Source organism: Balaenoptera physalus (genome assembly GCF_965194825.1).
Source record: "Balaenoptera physalus genome assembly, chromosome: 13".
NCBI classification, from domain to species: Eukaryota; Metazoa; Chordata; class Mammalia; order Artiodactyla; family Balaenopteridae; genus Balaenoptera; species Balaenoptera physalus.
Window position 1 is genome coordinate 19,483,107 of NC_138892.1, and position 17,479 is coordinate 19,500,585.

At 41.6% G+C, this 17,479-nt stretch overlaps 1 long non-coding RNA gene across 1 annotated transcript; it reads left to right on the forward strand.

Moving 5' to 3' along the window:
* The first annotated feature begins 541 nt into the window (after positions 1-541).
* Positions 542-14,661, forward strand: LOC309640976. The gene is made up of 2 exons (XR_014252472.1): positions 542-12,624; positions 12,807-14,661. It is a non-coding gene; the product is annotated as an uncharacterized lncRNA (long non-coding RNA).
* The last annotated feature ends 2,818 nt before the right edge of the window (positions 14,662-17,479 follow it).

A 17,479-nucleotide genomic window follows, 5' to 3' on the forward strand; every position in this document is an offset into this window, starting at 1 on the left:
AAAGCCCCACAATTTAAGGCAAATATTCCTTTGTTGATTCATTCATCTTGCCTCTCTTGATAATGCCTATCCCCCACTGTGTATTATGGGGTGGGAGTTGTTATAGTGATGGGATAAGGGTGCAGAATTAGAAGGTGATTGTGAAAGATTGTTTAATTTGGAAAGAAGCCCAACCTAAGTACAAGAGGGCTCTGAGATGCCAAGAGGTAGCTTGAGTTCAATAGAGTCTTCTTATACCCAAGCCAGACTGGGCTGCCTCTTTCCTGTGTTTCCCCACCTTCTCCAGGAAAACAACACTATTGGCTGAGCAGAGTAGATCCCAGTAGTGCCTGACAGCAAGGTACTAAGCAGAAAGTCCAATACAAAGTTCAGAGGGAGAAACGAGATTCCGGAATAAAGGAAGGGCTCTGTTATTCAATAGAGGGCTTTAAGATAGAGTTGGACGGGCTTCTTGCAACTACCCACATTGCCTAGGTCTCTGTTTCATACTTAGTCCATTATCCATTAAATAATAATTATCAAAGAATAATTCCTTTCTTGTGCACTCTTATAGTGCAATGCTCCTTGCCTCTGAAACACATCTCCCATCTTTTTAGTGTGGTCAATTGATTCTTCTGTCTCTGCCTGGCAGGCTGAAAGCTCAATGAAGGCAGGAATATGTCTGAATGTTGCTTCTACTGCTTACCAGGCTGACTCAGTGGTGTTCCAACAATAAGGCAAAAACCAGAGGTTTTATCTAGATAGGAATGTGTCACACAGAGCCTGGGTAGGAGAGGGGTAACCAGGTTTGATCCATACAGAACCAGAAACTAGTCTGCTGAAAACTTTTCTAATCATCACACACATAAGACTAAGCAGAAGAGTCGGTTCTCATAGATTCTTAGAAGAAACTTGAAAATGCAGTCTGTATAATTATCAATGCCATGTGCATTTATAATTTTTCTTTTTTTAAAATGGGAAAACAAAGGAAATAGAATTTATCATTACACCTATCTCTTGTAGGGCACAAACCTGTATTGGTACTATAAGTAAAGTTGATCAATACAAACATTTTTCTATTCTCTTTTCAGAAAATAATATTATTGAAACATTGTCATATGAAGAAACTATCAAAGAATATTCAATCAAAATTTAGTTAGAAAAAATATTACATCAATGTGCCAGGGAGCTAACAAAAATTTTATTTTGTGATAAATGTGTTATTTGTCAGCTTTTTAAAAGTCTTCAATTTGTTGTAATTTCTTTTCCTATAAGCACAGTTTTATATTTTCTTAATGAGGGTCCCCCAAACCAGGACCCGCCTGTGGTCATGACCCGTGAACTTTCTGTACACACTTAGGTAATAAACAGTTGTACAGTTACTTTAAATTGAGAACATAGTCTCAGTTTAGAAAGGTTAATGGGAATCTAAGATATCACCAAAAAATTCTAAATTGATTTAGGGTTGCTTCTTCTTTCCCTCTTTGGGTATATTTCAGAAATATATATTGGGTATATTTGGAAAACTGCAGTCAGAAAGGGGAAGGTTGGTTGATTTCTTCTATATTTTTCTACCTCGTGCTTCTCTTCTCCACCCCCTCCCTAGCTGGCCATCAGTTTTTGACCCCTCCAAGGTCAGAAAGGACTGGTGAAGAAAAGTCTTAATGGAACCACATGGGGTGGTTTCCTATTCTTTGTACCCGGCAGATTGTACCTCTATGCGGGTATTTCAATAGGTTCACAAGACGTTCTACACTGGGTTCCTCTCCCTGAAGATCCCTTGATCCTGGGAGATGTGAATATACATTTCTTGTGAGTGGTTGCTCTTAACTCCTCCCTCACCAAGGTGCTCACCTCCAGATTCTTGCCGCTGGGATACCTCTGTACCTCAAGGATCAGAAACAACCTATCTCTCTTTCTCTCGGTTGGTCCACATTTGGTCCTTAGGAAATCCTCTTGTATCCTTTGCTCCAACATGCCCTGGGAGTACAGGCCAGTCCCATCACGGAGTTCTCTCCTGACTCCAGTGCCAAAACTCTGGACAGCCCTCATCGTCTTACAGATTCCCCAGGAAGGGGTCAGACTCTGCTCCCAGCTATGTAGTGCTTTCCTCAGAGTTTCTTCTCTCTAGAGGTGACGGAATAGTAGATCACCTGCCACTCCTCCCTTTTTATAGTCTTGACCTCTCTGAGAGATCAAAAATTCATCAACCATTTCCTCAGGATCATCATTTCCTTTGTGAACATGCCATTGGTGACTTGGTATCTCCTTTTGGAATTTTCCATCGACTGAATTTTGGGACCTGGTCATAACTTCAATTTTAACATCCTGTTACAGTCTTAATTGCCTTTGCTTCCTTTTGTGGTGTGCAGCTCCTTTGTTCCTTGGACCACTAAATTGACTAGTGATAAAGAAAGGCATGATCTTTTTAAAAAGTTAGACGCCATGTGTTCAAATTAGCTCACTCTTCCTCTCACATTTGCTCATTTTTAATTCCTTTGGAAGGAATCAAATTGCACTGAAATAACTTTTGGTCAATGCATGAGCCTATTTAAATACAAAATTATTTAATTAGTTAATTCCTTTAACATCGAGTATGTATGGAGTGTTTCTTTTGTGCAAAGCACTGTTAGACACAAAAAAATCAACACACAATAGAGTTTATGTGAAGGGAGGTTGTATAAATTATTCTACAACTATTTCCCATCCCATCAACCATCTCTCTCTTTCTCTCTCTTTTTTTTTTTTTGCTTAAATGCTTCCCAAAACCCAGAGAAGCTAAAGCCAGACTGGTAGGAATATGTTGCTATTGACACATCAATGCCTCCCTTCAATGTAGGATTAAACCCTGAGTAGACTGGAACTGAGAATCTGTGTCCCTCATATTCCCAAAAGAGAGTTACCCTCTTAGCAGCTCTTGTTCATCTCACAGGTGCTAGATTCCAATGTGGTACATCCAATGTGACTTTTCATCTCTCCCTGGCACCTGAATCTTTTCCTTGATTTCCCACCTGAACTCTCATTTTGAAATCGGCTGTTTTTGAAATTAGGGTCCTTAGGCTGCATGATTTGATGGAATTCTTCACAGGTCCAAATGCTAATGCAAGTTGGTGACTAATTCCCAAGTCTTAGGAAAAGGACTTTTTCTATCTTGGGGTTGGGTTTGGCAAGGATCCTTTTCAAGAGCCCTGAAAGAAGACAGAATCCTTTTCTTGAAGTGTTAACTTCCTCAATCAAGACAGGCTCTGTTGAGAGTTGGATGTCTCCCCACTGCTCTTTGCTTTAGTTGAGGGGGAAGGGGGGAGGGCGGGTAAATTGCTTTCCTGGTACCCGGGAGAATAAGGAGTGACCTTAGATGTCTTTTTCCAGAGACTTCTGGGAAGAAGTTGCAGCTGCCATTTTAGTTTTCTTACAGACAGTATCTTGTGTCTTTTTTTTTTAAATGGCTTCAAGGAGTAAAATCAAATATATCTTCTTCGTGACTATGCCAGGTTCTGCATTTTGCTAAGCACTAAAGGTTTTCTTGGGTCTTAAAACAAGTGTCAGGGGTTTTAATTCTATAAAAAAGAAAGAACTGAATGTTCTGAAGGCAGACCACATGGTCACCACTTAAAAGTACAAGTTCATAGCAAAAGGCTGAAACTTTCTAGTAATGCTGAAATGATTTTGTATAAGTGTACTGTTTCCAAATATTTTTCAGGATTCATTTGGGAATGATTAAGCTAATGTTACATCTTTTCAGTGTTACGAAAAAGATGACTTTCAATCAGAGAGAGGTTTCAGCAAATCAGTAAGGAAATAAAACCGACCTGGTGCTCTTCTCCCTCTGGTATGTGCAGGGAATGGGCTTTTATTATTAGGGCACCTCAGGACACTCTGGATGTCTGCTCTGTATCCAAAAGAATGAAGAACATGCACCCTCTGGAACTCTCTGGGGAGCTTAGAACTGACTTTTAGTTAAAGCACAGTGTTGCTATCATGCCCATGACAACCTTGGAACTCTCAGAAGGCATGCCACCAATTTGCTCTGCAGTCCCAGCAAGGATATGCTTCATTGCATTATACAAATATACAAATGAAATGAAAAGGACTGGTCAGAACCATCTGGGAATAGCTCAAGAGAGGAATCTGCAAGTGGTCGACAGCCAACAGCTGAATGGGTGTTGTGAGGACAGTGTGCCTATTGGGGGGACCCCTGCATGTATTTGGACAACCCCATGCTGACAGGGAGGTCTCCTGAATGTTTTATGTACTGGCTACATTCCCATGAATGCTAGCCTGAAGTCACTGATACATGATGGAGAGAGACACAGCTCACCCAAGGTAAGATCCAAGAGAGTAAAAAGCAAAGCAGATGCAGATAAAAGATAATTTATAAATCTCTGGGTTGGTGCCCTCGTTGGTTCAAGGAAGGAAGGAGGCAGGGTTGGAGAAGAAGGTCTAGGATTTCTAGAAGACATTTAAAGACTAGTCTTATTGCCTATATTAATCCACTTCCAACTTAATACAGTCATATAAATCTTAAGGACATGCTACTTTATGGATTCACATAAAGTGTTTGTGTGTGTGTGTGTGTGTGAAGAGATTTATTATAAGAAATTGGCTTACAAAGTTATGGAGGCAGGCAAATCCCAAGCTCTGCAGGGTGAGCTGGCAAGCTAGAGACCCAAGAGAGCTGATGATTTGGTATAGTTCCTGTATGAAGGCCGGCAGGCTCAAGACTCAGCAAAAGCCAGTGTTTCAGTTTGAATCCAAAGTCAGGAAAAAAGCTAATGCTTTAGTTTGAAGGTAATCCGCTAGAAAGAATTGTCTCTTACTTAAAGGAGAGTCAGCCTCTGGTTCTATCCAGGCCTTCAACTTATTGGATGAGGCCCACCCACGTTAGAGAGGGCAACCTGCTTTACTCAGTCTACCAATTTAAATGTTAATCTCATTCAAAACACCCTCACAAAAACACCCAGAAGAATGTTCGACTGAATATCTGGGCACCCTCTGGCCCAGTCAAGTGAACACATAAAATTAACCATCACAACTCCACCCTTTGTCAACGTGGCATCCACATACATCTCCTTAAACCATACTTAATCTCCAAATGAAAACAATAACAAGGTCATAATTCCACCTAATAGGATATAACTAACCTGCGTTCAATCTAAAATGCACTAACCCCCTTCCCCAGAAAAGGAGATTAAAATCCTTGAGTGATGTTTATTCTTCCCCTTCATAGCTCATAACTAAAATACTATGATGTAAAATTAAGAACACTTAAACACTATGATATAAAGTCAGTGCCTCTTATACCAATGATAAGGAGCTAAGAGATGGAAGAAAACAAATACACACACACATAATCATAACAAAATAAGGAGTAAATACTCATGACAATGACAGCCCTTACTTTTATAACAGGTCATGTGGTTGTAACTGGTATTTATAACTACCTTCATCCATTACCCATTCCATACTCCCTTTGCCATTAGCAAGTATTTCAGCTGATCCTGGTTCTTTGTCTAGTGGGGGTGATCTAAACTTTTATTACTGAAGAGTCTGCGGCATTACTAGTCCTACTTGGATTGGGTTGTAGCTTTCCATTGTCCTTACACACAGGGCATGGTAATACTAAGAGACAGCCTGGAGGATCTCTTGTATTCCAGACATACTCTTCCTTACCTTCATGGTGAAGTAGTAGTTCAACGTCCCCTTGGTAGTCAGGATCAGTCACCAAATCAGCACCGTAACCCCCTTCTTTGCTTGTTGATTCTGAGGCATCAGGCAGTAGTCTTAAATTCCAGTTCAATGAATCTTTGTTGTGTCTCTAAGTGTAAGCACTCCTCTTTTTGGAGCCAAGACCCCTAGGCCAGCAGAGCATAAGGACATAGGAACAGGAAGCAGAGATTTTGCTAGTGGGTCATTAGGGGTACTAGGGAGTGGTGCCACTGCCATTTCCACCCCTGAATTGTTCCACCTGTGGATCCTGGCTCTCAGAGAAACAGCATATATATCGGGTGCTGATTCAGAGCATGTATACCCTTCTAGAGAACCTTGCCCTGGCCCTGCAAGGTATCGCCACCTACCTGACACTTTAACTGAGTCTTCAAAAGACCATTCCACCATTCTATCAAGCCATTGGCTTTCAGGATGGTGGGGAACATGTAAGACCAGTGAGCGTGGGTCCATTGCTGCACTTCTTTTGCTGTAAAGTGAGCTCCTTGATCAGAAACACTGCCGTGTGGAATAGCATGAGGGTGAAGGAGGCATTCCGTAAGTCCACAGATGGTAGTTTTAGCAGAAGCACTGCACATAGGGAAGGCAAATTTGTATCCAGAGTAAGTGTCTATTCCTGTAAGAACAAAATGCGGCCCCTTCCGTAATAGAAAAATGTCCGATGTAATCAACCTGCAGCTGATCAGACAGCTGGCTGATTCCCCGGAGGAACAGTGCCTTAGCGGGGACTTAGTGTTGGTCTCTGGTGCTGGCAGAGGGGCACCCAGCAGCAGCTGTAACCAGTCTGGCCTTGGGGAGTCCACGTTGCTGAGCCCAGGCATACCCTCCATCCCTGCCACCACGGCCGCTTTGTTCCCGAGCTTATTGGGCGACCACAGGGGTGGCTGGAGAAAGAGACTGACTGGTATCCACAGAATGGGTCATTCTACCCACCTGATTATTAAAATCCTCCTCTGCTGGGGCCACCCTTTGGTGAGCATTCACCCAGCATACAAATTTCTTCATGTTTTGTTTTTTGCCCATTCAGAGAGGTCTATCCACATACTTCTTCCCCAGATTTCCTTGTCACTAATTTCCCAATCATATTCTTTCCAGTCCTTTACCGTCCAGCCAAACCACTGGCCACAGCCCATCCATCAGTACATCATCGCCTGTCTGGCCATTTCTCCTTCCAAGCAGAGTGACCAACCAGGTGCCCTGCTCAGAGTTCTTTCCACCAGTAAGATTCCTCTTCACCACTGTCCTTCAGAGAGATTTCAGAAAGGGACTGTGGCCCTGCAGCTGTCCACTTCTGGGTGGTAACTGCACACCGTGCAGAACCATCTGTAGGCCAGACCCAAGTCTGTCAACTGATGACAGAGCACTCCTCTGAGGCACAGGTGCATGCTGGGAGAGAAACGATAGGACAGCAGGAGTGGGGACCGTGGGTGTTTAGGCTGCTTCTTCAGGTAACTCACTTGTGCCTTCAGGGCCCGTTCGGGCCTGATCATCTATGTACCACTTCCATCTGATGATGAAGTGCTTCTGGGCATGCTCAACTTTATGCCTTGGTGGGTCAGAGAGCACTTAGTTCGTGATGGGCAGCTCAGGTTATATGGTAACTTAGTGGCCCATGGTTGACTGTTCAGTCTCTACTAAGGTAGCAGGCCAAGAGCTGTTCCTCAGAAGGAAAGGAGTTATCTATCCACAGAGGATAGAAGGGCTTTGCTGTGATGCACTTGTAGAGACCTGCAAACGACTCCAGACAGCAGACGTATCTGCCACTGACACTTCAAGCACCATTGGATATGCTGGGCCAAATGGCCCAAGTGACAGAGGATCTTTCCAGCAGCCTGGACCTGTTGCAGAGCCTTCTCTTGTTTTGGGCCCCGCTCAAAACTAGTAACTTTTCAGTTCACTCAACAATGAGCTGGAGTAACACACCCAAATGAGGAAAATGTTGCCTCCAAAATCTAAAAGGACCTACTAGGTAGGCGTTGTGCCTCTTTTCTGGTTGTAGGAAGGGCCAGATGCAGCAACTTATCTTTCACCTTGACATGCTTCACACAACTGGATCCCTAGAAATTTCCCTGAGATAGAAAGTCCCTGAATTTTAGTCAGGTTTATTTGCCATTCTCTGACATATAAGTTTCTTACCAATAAGTCTGGAATGGTTGCTACTTCTTGCCCACCAAGTCCAATCGCCATAATGTCATCAATGTAATGATATCTTGCGGAAGGAAAAGACAATCAACATCCCTGCAAAGTAAATAATGCATAGAGCTGGGGAGTTGCTGTACCCCTGAGGTAGGACGGTGAAGGTGTACTGCTGGTCTTGCCAGCTGAAAGCAAGATTCTGCTAAGCCTATGGACAGGGGTGGACAAAAAGGCATTTGCAGATCAATAGCCACATACCAGGTTCCAGGGGATGTGTTACTTGCTCAGGCAATGACGACACATCTGGTTCAGCAGCTGTCACTGGAGTCACCACCTGGTTAAGCTTCCAATATTCTCCACATTCACCAAGATCCATCTGTCTTCTGCAGAGGCAAAATAGGCAAGTTGAATGGGGATGTGGTGAGGACCACCACCCCTGCATCTTTCTGGTCCTTGACGGTGGCACTGATCTCTGAAATCCCTCCAAGAATGCTGTGTTGCTTTTGGTTTACAATTTTCCTCGGTAGAATCAGTATGAGTAGCCTTCACCTGGCTTTCTCATGATAATAACCCCACTCCACAGGTCAGGGAACCGGTGTGGGGTATGGGATTCTGCCAGCTGCTGAGTATGTCTATTCCTGTTATGCATTCCAGAACTGAGAAAATAACCACAGGGTGGATTCAGGGACCCAGGAGCTTTAGACCTGAGCTAAGACTCCATTAACCACCTGACCTCCATAAGCCCCTACTCTGACTGGTGGCCTATAGTGACAGTTTGGGTCTCCTGGAATTACTGTCAGTTCAGAGCCAGTAGTCCCAAAATGGCCTGATTATTTCTTTTTCCCTGATGCAGTTAGCCTGGTAAAAAGCTGTAGGACCCTCTGAGAAAGACTGGGAGAAAGACCAACAGCCAAATATTTGGGCAGTCTTTCTCAATGGGACCCAGCCTCCTCTTCATTCAAGGGGTTCAATAAACTGACTCAGTCTTGGATTTGATTGAAGGGCTGCAAGTTTCTGTTTTTATGATTCAAGTTAGACTTTTGTTCACTTAACAGTGACATTGCATTCTTTTTGGTGAAACTGAGAAGCTTCCTTTCTATATTATAAACCTTGGTGTCTTTCCCCCTATGAGTTGTGTTCGCTTTTCGTGTCTGGTGAGCCTACTAGCTTTCCTGGTATCATAAGGGCTAGCATTTATTTTGTGCTTACTACCGCCAGGCAGTGTTCTGAGAGTTTTACTTGTATATTATTTATTCCTCACCCAATTCTATATAGTAATTAGTGCTGTTTGTTATATCCATTTTTCAGATGAAGCAACTGTAGTACACAGAAGTGAAGAAAGTTACCCAACGTTGTATGGGCAGTAAATAGTATAACTGTCATGTAAACCCAAGGGGTCTAGTTCTAAAGCCCACGCTTTTACCCAGCATCTCTAGGCTGAGCAGGAAAGAGGATGGAGAGACACTCAAGAATCTATAGCTCCTAAAATATTTTCTCTCTTTTCTGGATAGTGTCAGAAAAGCCATCTATTACATTCTAAGGCAGGTTAGCTGTTTCAAATTCCATTAGGTTGCTTATCTGCATCAGCGCCCATCATGCTCTCACATCCAAAGGAAGAAGGTTCCTTTTTCTCTCTAAGACTAATCCCTCTCTCTTTAACTAAATCCCATAATTTTGTTCCATCAAAAAGAATTTTTAGGGCTTCCCTGGTGGCTCAATGGTTGAGAGTCTGCCTGCTAATGCAGGGGACACGGGTTCGAGCCCTGGTCTGGGAAGATCCCACATGCCGCGGAGCAACTGGGCCCGTGAGCCACAACTACTGAGCCTGCGCGTCTGGAGCCTGTGCTCCGCAACAAGAGAGGCCACGATAGTGAGAGGCCCACGCACCGCGATGAAGAGTGGCCCCCGCTTGCCGCAACTAGAGAAAGCCCAAGCACAGAAACGAAGACCCAACATAGCAATCAATCAATCAATCAATCAATAAAAAAATCTTTAAAAAAAAAAAAGAATTTTTAGAAAACCTCTCACCTGTATCTTTACTCTCTCTCTATCTCTCCTAATTATTTTTCCTTCCCACAGGTACATTCTACCCTTAAGGAAAAAAAACAAAACAAAAAACAAACAAAAACTTCTCAAGCCTATGTATTTCTCTAAGTCCCCTTCTACTTTCTGCTTTCCCTGTTGCCTATTGAATATCTAGAACAAAGAGTCTACACCTGCTGTCTTCATTTTATAACCTCCCATTTCCTCTGTAACCCATTGGAAGCTGTCCTGTGCCCCTATTTTACCACCAAAATAATCCTGCTCCTGTTACCTTCGATTTCCTAGTTCTTAATCCTATGGTCTTTATCTTCGCTTGGCACTTATGAGGGCTTCCTCATTCTTGAAACCTCCCCTCTCTTGGTTTATGGCATTCCTCTTTCCTGCTTCTCTCTTGCTTAAATCTTGGTGCTTCCTGGGGTTCTATTCACAGGCCTCTTCTCTTTCCGTTCTTCATGGTAATCCAGGTAATATCGCCACCATACTGATCTCTGTCCTGTTAGCACCTCCACCCCAGAGCTCGCCTCAGCTCTGGACTTGAGTGTTCAAGTGCTTCTTGAACATCTCCAACTAGATGTTCTACAGACATGTAAAAATAACTCCCTCATCTTCTTGCCAGCAAACCACTTCTTTTCCTGTTGATCCAGATGCTCAAATCAATAGCCTAGGAGAAACTCTTCACTCTTACTTTCCTTTTGCACCTAAGTTATATAAATTTTACCTCTTAAAAATATATTAAGGACATCCTTTCACCATTCCACGACACTGCTCTGCCTTACACACCTCTCCTTTCCCATTCACTAAGCCTCTAGACCTATGTCTTCCTGCCTCAGTCTTACCCTCTCAAATCTGTCCTCCAGAGAGACCTCTCTAAAATATATCTTGCCACTTTCCTACTTATATCTCTAGTGGCTCACCTGTTCCCAGAATTCCAGACTCTAGCAGCTCATAGAGAGTTATTCATGATCTGATTTCTGACATTTTGCCCAAATATCCCTACACACTCCGGCCACCTCCAACTATTTACAATCCCTGGAACACACCACGCTATCTTACCTCAGTGTCTCCTTCATGCACACTAGTTCCTCTGTCTGGAATTCCATCATTTATCCATTTGAAAACTCTTGAACATTCCTCAAACCTCAGCTCAAGGGTCACATCCTTAACGAAGTCTTTCGTGACTCCCTCAAGCTAAGGTCTTCCTTCTTTCATGCTTCCATTTTTCTCATAGTTACTTGTACATCTGTAACCCCATGAGGGCTGCACAAGGCTCTCATTTATTGATTCAACAAACATTCCTTGAGCCGGTCACTGTTCAAGGCACTGGGGACACAGCAAGGAGCCAGTCATACAAGCCCTGTGCTCGGAGTACTTGCATTCTGGGGGTGGTTTTACATTCTGACAACTTTCTGCTGAATGAATGGTCAACTATTTCCACCATCTCACTTTTAAAGTCTACCATCGGGAGATGCTCTTGGATCCCAGTAATTCATCTAAGTATTTCAATCTCCCTCAATCACAAGGAAAAAAACCTCACAGAATCCTCAAGGACGTTTTTAACTTGGAAGTCTCCTGGCCTAGTCAGGAGTCCAGATATCTAATAATGTCACTGAATGTGATAAGAAGTGATGACCTTGGTGGCGAAATTAACCAAACTGTGAATGCACCAACAAGCACTCAAAGCCACTCTGCCTGAAAGAGACCTGCATGTCTCCAGAAAAGGTGAGACTGAGGTGAGAGACAGGAAAGATGACCTAGATGATAAAAATGGCCAGTAGCAAAAAAAAGCTAATAAATAAATAATGTGTGGGAAGCAAGGATAAGTGATACAAGGAGTGTCTGTTGGGTTACAAGGCTCATATCTTGGTCCAAATGAACATGGTTAATCGAACGGCCAAAGGAAGACTCTGAAAAATAATCTTGATCAAGTAGCTATTGTGTGTCTACTGTGAGGTCGCCCCACTGCAGGCCTGATGCTCTGAGGACAAGAATGAGATGTGCCCGCACTGCACCTGCCCAACAGAAAGCTGTGGGCCTCGATTCACAAAACTAAAGATCCCAATACAAAGCGACTGAGAACCTACACTCCACCTGGTGTGTGACACCTCTGCTCTCCCATGTCTTTGGAATATGAGGCAGGTATTATCATACTCATTCTACACATGAGGACACAAGTTCACAGAGATCAGGTGACTATTTTAGGGTCACACCTCTAGCAAGTGGCAGAGCTTGGATTTAAACCCAGGTCAGCCTGATTCTTAACACAATCCACATGCACAGTCTGGATAGCTTGAGGGGTGGGGCATTTCCAGATTTGAGAGCGTGGGGGTCTGCCTTCTCTAAGCAGCCATTTAAGCCTCCTTGCTCAAAAGGGATCAGGTAACTGAATTTCTGCAGATTAATCCCTGGCCAGTCCCTTGTTTATTTAATTCACCTAATGTGCATTCAATTGTGTTATAAAGCATTGGAACATGCAAAGGCTTTTGAAAACAATTAGAAGAAAAAAGTTCTCCAGCCCACATTTACACTTGGCAGCCTGAGCTCTGGCCTGAGGCAGGATGTGAGAAAAAAATATAATTAGCATCCACTCAGGCACAGAGTCTCAGGCCACAGTTTCTTACCCTGGTGTTAATCATTGCACATTTAGCCCTAGCCAACGTCCACAAGCCCAGGGCTCTCAGCTTCTTCCTCTTCTCCACCCACCCCCTGGCTCAGATGCACAATGGAGCTAAAAAGAGCTTTCAGGTAGAGCCCTGGTCCCATTAGCTCACTCCGTGGCAAGGGCAAGGGAGTGTTTGGGATGGCAGGTTTTCCAACCCCTGGGGAATCCAGATCCAGACAGATACCCAGAGAGCAGCCAAGCATTCTTTGGTGGGGAGTGTTCCAGCACGCGGCTTCTTAGTTTGGTCATTGTTCGTGTACCACAGGGGCTCCTCTGGCTGCGCTGGGACTCCCCAGCTACAGCTGCACCGCCATCGCCTCCAGTCTAGACGGAAGAAGGAGACAGTCCCTCCCTCTGTGTGCTCCAGGAACGCGGTACCAGAGACAGGGAGAGGGCTTTGACTTTTTCGTCCCCTTTTTTAAATGCTTAAAATAAAGTGTATAAGATTACAAAGAAAGCCGGTTGTATTAAAATAATTATCAAATATTTGAAAAATCAAATTTGTCATGTAGTCATATTCGTGCTTAATACATGTGCTTAATAGTGAATTAAATAACAAGATCTCACTCCCCCTTTTCATTTAAATCAGGATTAAATTTCAAGATGAAGAAAATTAATCTCAATAAACGTAATTGCACCCAGCAATTAAAGTTTTAAGCGTTCCACCACTGTAATGATGTATAATTTTGTTCTTTCATACTCATTCTTCACTTATTCATTTATTCTACTAAAAAAATGTGTACTGGGCAAGGTATTATGACCATTCCTGACCAGAGGTCAGAAAATGATGCCCTTTGGATAAAGCTGGCCATGCCTACTCATTTACATTTGCTCAGTAACTGCTTCCACATTATATCCACAGTGTTAAATAATCATGTCTGAGGCTACATGGCTTTCAAAGTCAAAAATATTTGCTATCTAGCCCTTTACAGAAAACGTTTGCAGACTTCTGAACCAGACATAGGTCTTACCCTTAAGCATTCTTTCACAGTCGACAGGAGAAAAAAGATAAAAACAAATTTCAGTACAATGTTACAAATGCACCAACAAAAATATGTCTGAGATGTAGAAATTACTAAGGGAGGAGTGAAGGATGAGGAGCATGGAAGTTTTCTTAGAAGAGGTAACATTTGAATTGGTTCTGAAAGAACAGATGTTTGCCGTGGGCACTGGCTTTCTGGGCAGAGAATATCACATGAGCAAAAGCAGAATGGCATAAACAGCATTATGTTCTGGAAATGATAAACCCTTCACTATCACTGAAATATAGAGCTCTAGAAGGGAGTGACAGGAGATGACTGAAGAACAAGGCAGGATCAGATCCTGCAAGACTTTATGTGTCATGTTAAGGAACTCAACTCTTCTTCCATAGATATCAGCAGTGTCATCCAACAGAACCTTCTGGGATGATGGAAGTGTTAATAGCTGTACAGCCAATATGATACCCACCTGCCACAGGTGGTGATTGAACACTTGAAATGTGGCTATTATAACCAAGGCGCTGAATTTTTAGTTTTCTATCATTTTAATTAATTTAAATTTAAATAGCCACATGTGGCTAGTGGCTACCGTACTGAACACCTCTAGGTGATGGAAATTGCTTTTCACACACTGAGGTGGAGTGAAAGCCGTCATGGACCATATATAAATGATTAGGCGTTGCCAGCCTTAGCCAGTGGCGTCATTTTCTGACCTTTGGTCAGAAATGATCTTAATACCTTGCTCGAATGTTTTTGAGTAGAATGAATGAATAAATGAATGAGTGAGTATGGAAGGACAAAACTAGACATAGTTAGAAGGTTGAAATACTTCAAACTTTACCACCACAAGAAATAATTCTGGATGCCATTATATGTACTGAAATGACTTTTCATGATCTTGAAACTTAATTCTGGCTTACATCAAAGAGGAGGAAGGGATTTCCCTGGTGGTCCAGAGAAATTAACAGGGCTAACAGTGGTTAATTCCCTCTTCCACATCTTTCTAAGGGTTGTCTACTCTAGAAGTTCTTAATATATTATAGATACAAGCACTTTATTCAATACATGTGTATTGCTTATCTCTTCTCCCACTCTTTGACTTGCCTTTTCATTCTCTTAGCTATCTTTTAATGATAGAAATTCCTAGTTTTTATGTCCAGTTTATCAATTTATCAGTCTTTTCCTTTGTGGTTAGCACATTTTGTGTCCTATTTAAGAAATGTTCATCTTCTCCAATGTTGTAAAAATATACTTCTATGCTATCTTTTAGAAATTTCATTACTTTACCCTTAACAATTAGATATGTATTGCATCTAGAATTGATATTTGTGTACAGTGTGAAGTGGAAGAGTCAAGATTTATTTTTTCCATATGAATAGCCAATTGACCTAGTGACAGTTATTGAAAAGATTCTTTTCTGCATTGTATGCAGTATTACATTTGTCGTATGTTGTGGCAGTGTACGTGTGCGTCTTTTTCTGGAGCCTCTCATTTTGTTCCACTTTGCCTAGTTATCTGTCCGTGAATATAATATATCCCTCTACTTAGGTCTTCTCTAATTTCCCTTAAAAATATTATAATTTTCTCTATAGAGGTTTTGTACATCTTTTGCTGGATTTATTTCTAGAGATTTGATGTCATTTAATGCTATCCAAATGGCATCTTTAAAAATTTTTCATTTTCCAGTTGGTTTGTATCTGCAATATAGAAATATAATTAGTTCTAATATATTGATCTTGTGTTCAATAACTTGCTGAATTCAACTTACTGATTCTAATCCCAGTAATTTTTAAAAGCAGGATTTTATGAATCAACTATACTTCAATAAAAAAAAGGAAAAAAAATTTAAAATAAAAGCAGGATTTTATCTTCTCCACAAGTTTTACAGCCACAATAAATGGAGAAAGGAAAAAACTTTCTCTGGGTAACTAAAATATGAACAAATTCCTGATTTTAATTTTCTTTCTGTCATCATCAGCACAATGGCATGGCATTTGAATGAACCACAACTGGATTTCAAGGACTCGCCCAGCCTTTAGATGTTCTCAATGCCACTTACTTAGTGTCAGTGATTGTGACACCTAGTGTAATAATAAAACAGCCCTAATCCAATCTTACTGTCACATCAAATTATTAATAAATATGTCAATGCCTACAAGTATACTTATGCAAAGGGAAACCTACTTTGCTTAACCACAAAATTTAATGATCAATAAAGCAAAAAATAATTTTTTGTTGTTTTTATTTTGCTTTGTTTAGTTTCTTAAGGAATTTCCTCAGTGAAGGACAGCATAAGTAAATGGCAACAACTACTGGTGACATTTTGCTGCCTAGCTCTATTAGACACTGTGGTTCTAAAAGCAGACAGTTAAGATCAAAGAAGGCTTAGAATTAATCCATTCTAATAAACTCTTCTAAAAATTTTTAATTTTTTTATTGAGGTAACTGAGTTATAACATTGTATATTTTATGTGTACCTTATATTTCTACTTCTGTAGACCCTACAGTGAGCTCAGCACCAAAACTTCATTGTTCATCCATCACCATCACCCATACACTTTTTTTTATAGATGAGGAAATAAACCCAAATAGATAGTGAATTACTCAATGTTTCAGAGCTGGTTAACAGTAGAGCCAGAACTACAGCTCAAGTGCCTCCATTTCTAGCCCATTGCCTTTTCATTAAACCACAGTGTCTCCCAGGCTCAAGAAGAAGATGCAAGTGAGGACACAGGGAACGCCCATGTTTGGGAGGTGTGGACAGATTTCCATGATATGGTGGGAGCAGGGCAAGAAGACTGATATTCATTAGCTACCTCCCACATGCCAGGCAAGAGTCAAGGCATTTTTCACCCATTATTTTATTTAACCCTCTCTGAAATTTATAAGGCAGGCATTACTATTCTCACTTCACAGGCGAAGCTATGAATCTCAGCTCTGTGAAGTGGTTTGCACGAGAACCCATGTCCAGGGAAACCCACTCTCATCTAGAACTGCTTAACTCCAACCCCTGAGCTTTTTCTTACTGTTGAGAAGTGGAAATGTGGGAGTTTTACACTATAAAAAGTTTTATTTTTTAAATACTGTCAAGAATGACCAGAATTACAACAAGGCATGCAATTGGCCTGCATCCCTTTTTCTAAAAATGATTCAGTCAGTTGGAGATTTTGAGAATTCTAGCTTTGAGTCTCACCCGCCTCCAACACTGGGCTACCCATTCACCTGAGAATCCATGGCAGCATCGCTGGCATGAGTGACAGGATTCGATTCCAAAATGACTAATGGCAACAGGATAGCAGCTACTTAGATGAGTATGTCTGCTTTGATTATCTATAACTTTATAGTTACCCCGTAAATCAGAGATTTAAAATTCAGCTTGCAAAATGATCCCCCAGACAAAATGATACCTTTACGAAACATACACACCCATCCACTTGCACTGCCATCTTCTCATTCTGTGTGAATTAAATCAATAAGTTAATAAGTTAATAAAAGACTTGCTTCAATAATCTGGGACTATCTACAAAATATGTGGATTAAAATCAGCTATAGGATTATGTTTGTAGAATACTGAGCACAGTGCCACTTCATTCATTCATTCATTCACACATTTATTACTTTAAGATATTTATTGAGCACTTATATAAATCAGGTCCACTACTAAGTGTTAAGGAGACCCAGATGGATAAGACACATCTTTGTTTTGTAATAACTTGTAAATTACATGGAGACACGCAAGTAAACTTATTGCTAATCGTGACTGAAGTATAGGTCCCAAGAGAGGCATGTACATAACACAGGGAGATCAGCTCGGTGCTTTGTGACCACCTAGAGTGGTGGGATAGGGAGGGTGGGAGGGAGACGCAAGAGGGAGGAGATATGGGGGTATATGTATATGTATAGCTGATTCATTTTGTTATAAAGCAGAAACTAACACACCATTGTAAAGCAATTATAC